Here is a 6,000-nt window from a genome sequence, read left to right as displayed (position 1 = left end):
TAATCGAGACTATAACAAGATTTTCAACTTCGGTTTCATGCTGAATGTCTCTCACAGAAATAGGAATTAATTTTTGAGAGTTTATAAAAAGTTTAAAGGAATTTTGAAGTACAACTTGAACACAATATGCACTGTATTAACTATTATTATTATTTTTTTTGATAAGTAAAGAGAAATATAATAAACAAAAAGAGGAGACACCAAACTAGTGCCCTCTAGGTATACAGGGAGTATACAAAAGCAGCCCACATACTCTAAACCAAGGGAGGGGAAAGAACAACCCCTACCCTTACTTAGAGCCTAGCCACTCAAAAAAGCTAACAAGAGAACAAGCGCTCAAAACTATAAACACCCTAACCTAAGACCACAGATTACATACAAAAGAACGTTTCAGCCTTTGGAGTGAAAGCACCTCATCCCCAAAAGCCAACAAATTTCTTTCCTTCCATACTGACCAAAATATACATAAGGGGGCCATTTGCCACGCCTTTTTTCTGGTTTTCCCCACAAACGCTCCATGCCATCCAAGGAGAGTTTCCTTAACTGAACCAGAGAGAACCCAAGCCACACCAAAGAGAGAAAAAAGAAGATTCCACAATGCCCGCGTCTTAACACAATGAAGTAAAAGGTGATCCACTGTTTCTGCTTTAGAAAGGCAAAGAAAACACCTATTTGCCAAAGAGTACCCCTTCCTCTGGAGTTGCTCCAAAGTTAAGATTTTGCCCCAGGAGGCTTCCCAAGCGAAAAAAGCTACCTTAGGAGGCACATACACTCTCCAAATACTATCATAAGGGTACAAAGCAGATCCTCCAGGCTCCAGAATAGAATAGAGCGACTTGACTGAGAAATCTCCACTTCTAGATGTTGTCCAAACCACCTTATCCTCGTCCTCCCTTTGCACCCTAAAGGCTTGGATTTTTAGCATAAACCACTCCACCATCTCAATTTCCCAATCATTAAGCGTCCTTGAGAAAAGAGGGGTCCAACCATCCCCTACACCATCTGGGTTCCACACATCCGATACTCAGGCATCTTTAGTAAGGGAAATGGAAAATAAAGAAGGGAAGGACTCGTAAAGAGGCTCATCTCCACACCACTTATCCATCCAGAATCTCACTCTCTTACCATTACCCACACAGTAGGCTAAACTACTATTCATACCCAACCACTCCTTTCTAATAGCTTTCCAAAGCCCTACTCCATGTCTCCCACTTACGGCCCGAGTACACCATACCCCCTCCTCTACACCATATTTGTGACTGATCGCTTGCTTCCACAAAGCCTCACTTTCAATGGCAAAGCGTCAATTCCACTTACCCAAGAGAGCTTTATTCATCAAAGCTAAATTTCTCACCCCCAAACCACCTTTCTTTCTTTCCAGACAAACCAAGTTCCACCTAACAAGATGTGGCCTCTGTTCAAGTGCACCTCCCCCCCACAGGAAGTCCCTCTGAATGTTCTCCAACCTCAGCCTTACTTTTCTGGGCAATAAGAAAAGAGACATGAAGTAAACCGGCAAACTAGATAGAGTACTCCGAATTAGGATGAGTCTTCCCCTTTTTAATATATACTGTCTCTTCCACATAGCCAACCTTTTCCGAAACCTCTCTTCAACACTATCCCATACCACCTCTGATTTGAAGGGTGCCCCCAAAGGCAGACCCAAATAACAAGAAGGCAGACCACCCACTTTACAGCCCAACTCCAAAGCCAAATCCTCTATATCATTCACCCTCCCCACCGGAATAAGCTCACTCTTCTCCAAGTTAACTCTCAACCTTGAGCAAGCCTCAAACCACATGAGAAGCCAGCTTAGATTCGTCAATTGATCTTGAGACTCCTCACAAAACACCACGGTGTCATCCGCAAAAAGCAAGTGAGATATTAGAATCCCTTCTCCACCCCTACCTCTTACCCTCCACCCTGATAAAAAGCCCCCACTAATGGCCCTTCTCATTAAGCAATTAAACACCTCCATAACTATCACGAACAGATAAGGGGATAGGGGGTCTCCTTGTCTCAAACCCCTTGAACTTTGGAAAAATCCCGAGGGAGAACCATTTATAAGAACAGAGTATCTTACAGTAGAGATACACCACTCTATCCACTTAATCCATCTCTCCCCAAAACCCATTTTTTTTAGCACCGCCAACAAGAACTTCCAGTAGACGTGATCATAGGCCTTCTCTATATCCAACTTGCACATCACACCCCCTTGATTGCTTTTCAACCTGGAATCCACAACCTCATTTGCGATCAAAACTGCATCAAGAATTTGTCTACCCTCCACAAAGGCGTTTTGGGGTTCCGAAATCACTTTTCCCATTACCTTCTTAATTCTATTTGCCAACACCTTAGCCAACAACTTGTAAAGGCTTCCCACAAGGCTAATCGGTCTGAAATCTTTCAAATCTTCTGCACCTCCCTTCTTAGGGACTAAAACCAAGAAGGTGGCATTTAGAGATTTAACAAATCTGCCCCTTTCATGAAATTCTCTAAAAAAGCCCATAATCTCATCCTTTACCACATCCCACCCAAAAAGCCAAAACGCCATGGTAAAACCATCCGGCCCCAGGGCTTTGTCTTTGCCTAGATCTATAAGAGCTACAAACACCTCTTCCTCCAAGAAAGGATTCTCCAACCCCTTAGCCTCACTGTTATCTAACCCTATAAAGGACAGCCCGTCAATACTAGGGCACCACCCCTCTTCTTCTGAGTACAACATTTGAAACGCCCCCACCACACTGTTTTTTAAATTATTTTCCTCTAAGTGCCAACAACCATTAACTTTCAACTTGGACATCCAGTTTCTTCTACTATGAGCATTCGCCATCCCATGAAAAAATCTGGTATTATTGTCCCCCTCCTTTAGCCACAACTCCCTAGACTTCTGCCTCAAAAAAATCTCTTTCCTCATCACCCAAGACTTGTAGGACTCCCTTGCTCCATTTCTTGCTTCACATTCTTCCATATTTAAAGCTGCATATTTCTCCTTTTCATCCCAATACTCAACCTGCATAAGGGCTTCACCCTTTTTAGTCTCAATGATCCCAAACTCTTCTTTATTCCAAATCTTTAGAATAATTTTAAGGGCCCTCAATTTAGCATCTAAAATGTAGCTGGATGTCCCTGTAAATTTTAAACTCCCCCACCACATCTTCATCTTGTCTTTGAAACCCTCCTCCAACCACATATTCTCAAATATGAAAGGGGAAGGTCCCCTCTTCAACCCTCCTCCTTCTAGGAGGACCAGGAAGTGATCCGAGACAGGTCTGGGGAGAATACCCTGCACAGCCCCATTGCACAAATTATCCCAGTTGTCCGTCACTAAGAACCTATCTAGCCTCGACTGAACCTAGTTATTCAAGCCTCCTTTCCAAGTTAACGCTCCTCCCATTAAAGGAAAATCCCTCAAATCCAAATCCTCTAACACTTCTGAGAATCTCCTCATTGAAGCAGTAAGCCCTCCTCCCCTACTGCGCTACTCTAGAAACCTTACCAAATTGAAATCCCCTCCTACACACCAAGGGTCACTCCATAGCCCTTTAACTGACCTAAGTTCCTCCCATAAATCCTCTCTATCTCTACTGCATACCGGCCCATACACACCAGTGAACACCCACACTACACCATCCACACAATTTTTAAACCGGCACGAAATTCAGAAAACCCTTCTTCCCAGCCAACCAGCTCCACCACTCTATTGTCGCAGAACACCAAAATACCCTCAGCAACACCCCTAGAATTGACTGCTCTCCACTCTATATTTCTTCCCACCCCTAGACTACGAACAAGCCGTGTAATCATTTCTTTAATTTTAGTTTCCTGTAAACAAACCACATCCACTCTCTGGGATTTAATGACTGACTTGATAATCTTCCTTTTATCCCTATCATTAGCCCCTCTAACATTCCACGATAGAATTCTTATCTTCATTTACACCTTGATCCTGAAGCCCCTCCAAAAATACCCACGCTAGAACCTATTTTTGCTTTTTTGTAGCTAACAGTCCACTCCAACTTCTTGAGTTCCCTATCCTCTAACACTTCTGAGAATCTCCTCATTGAAGCAGTAAGCCCTCCTCCCCTACTGCGCTCCTCTAGAAACCTTACCAAATTGAAATCCCCTCCCACACACCAAGGGTCACTCCATAGCCCTTTAACTGACCTAAGTTCCTCCCAGAAATCCTCACTATCTCTACTGCATACCGGCCCATACACACCAGTGAACACCCACACTCCACCATCCACACAATTTTTAAACCGGCACGAAATTCAGAAAACCCCTTCTTCCCAGCCAACCAGCTCCACCACTCTATTGTCGCAGAACACCAAAATACCCCCAGTTGCACCCCTAGAATTGACTGCTCTCCACTCTATATTTCTTCCCACCCCTAGACTACGAACAAGCCCCGTAGTCATTTCTTTAATTTTAGTTTCCTGTAAACAAACCACGTCCACTCTCTGGGATTTAATGACTGACTTGATAATCTTCCTTTTATCCCTATCATTAGCCCCTCTAACATTCCACGACAGAATTCTTATCTTCATTTACACCTTGATCCTAAAGCCCCTCCAAAAATACCCACGCTAGAACCCATTTTTGCTTTTTTGTAGCTAACAGTCCACTCCAGCTTCTTGAGTTCCCTACTGGATTTTGAAGATTTTAAACTCGTCTTCCTAGTCACCCCTTCCATACCCTTTTGCTCAATTCTCCCCTTCATTCTCCTTAAGAAGTATAAAATTTCCTCTTCGAAGCTTTCCGTCGGCATACCCAAGCAGCGACTGAACTTCGCAAGACTGCTTGAACTCTACCCTTCATCACTTCCCTCTTCTTCCAGGTGACAGACACTCCTTTTCTCAAAAGGACTCGTCAAGTCCGACCCCACCGGGACAAGAGCTAACCCATTCCATCTCTCAGCGTCAACCGAGTCCCAAGAAGGCTCACTCCAGCCTCCGAAAGCCAACGCAGCTCTGTTCCGCCCTACGCTCATTGCAAACTGACCCAACTCCCCTTCCGCTCCATAATCAACCCCCTCCGATGCCCTTACAGCCTTGGCGTGGCCCTAGAGAGAAGAAGAAGAAGAGGATTCCCAAAGCCCCAAAGCAAAAGAAGAAATAGGAACAATGTAATACCTGGAAGCCTCCTCCATCAGAGCCTCGTCGGTGACCCTCCGACGACTTGGCGTCAACTCCATGGCGCCTTCAACTTCAACAGCCAAGAGCTCTGCATCCATTCCCCCTTCACCCTCCACGGGAGCAGACGGAGCCCTAGCCGAGGAGGGTCGCTCCAAAAATCCCGTGCCAGCCTTAATAAAAGTGGGCCTCGGGGACCTACCCTAGCCCGCCTCTTCAAAGCTGACGGACAATAGGCCTTTGGCCCAAACCGCTTCTCCACTTAAGCCCAAGCAGCCATTCTCTTTGAAAGCCTTCCCATTTTCTTTTCTGGGCCTAGACCCACTGCAAGAAAAGTCCTTATCAGCTACACTAGGCCTCCTACCCTCTGTCGCCACTGCAACTGCTGCCTCCTTTTGCCTTCTGCCACACACAAACTGCTCCCCTGTCCCCCGAGACTGCAAATCACTTTGAAAATTTTGAACCTCTCGCACGCTAACACTGGCACGTGTATCACCCCCTCCCTCATCCCTGACCTCCCGCCTCTCATCTTTGAACCAGGCTGACCTTGCTACTACCTCCGAGAACCATGGGGGATTTTCCCACCATAGACTCACCGTCCAACAAAAATTCCCGACTGCCACCTGCAACGTTCCTGGTCTAAACTTCCCAGAGGTTCTCACCAAAATACGAGCCCACTGTAGCTCGGAGAAGAAAGCGGTTTCCTCATCCACAGCTATGAAACCCCCACAACTCTCTCCAATACTCTTGAACACCTCTCTACTCCAAAGGTGAAATGGAAGCCCGATGACTTTCACCTACACTTCCTTAGGGTGGCTCCCATTTCTAAAACACCCCACTTCAGGTCCCCATTTCTGCAGAGAAA

The 6,000-nt window shown here is 45.4% G+C and overlaps 1 protein-coding gene across 1 annotated transcript in view; it reads right to left on the bottom strand.

Moving 5' to 3' along the window:
• The window catches only part of LOC100258904 (uncharacterized), a 46,550-nt gene that overhangs the window by 19,007 nt on the left and 21,543 nt on the right, over nucleotides 1-6,000 (bottom strand). The gene's annotated exons all lie outside the window — the stretch shown is intronic.

The sequence above is a fragment of the Vitis vinifera genome, chromosome 18, assembly GCF_030704535.1.
Source record: "Vitis vinifera cultivar Pinot Noir 40024 chromosome 18, ASM3070453v1".
In the NCBI taxonomy this organism is placed as follows: Eukaryota; Viridiplantae; Streptophyta; class Magnoliopsida; order Vitales; family Vitaceae; genus Vitis; species Vitis vinifera.
Note: the sequence above shows the minus strand (reverse complement) of the source record. Positions and strands in the feature narration are given on the sequence as shown.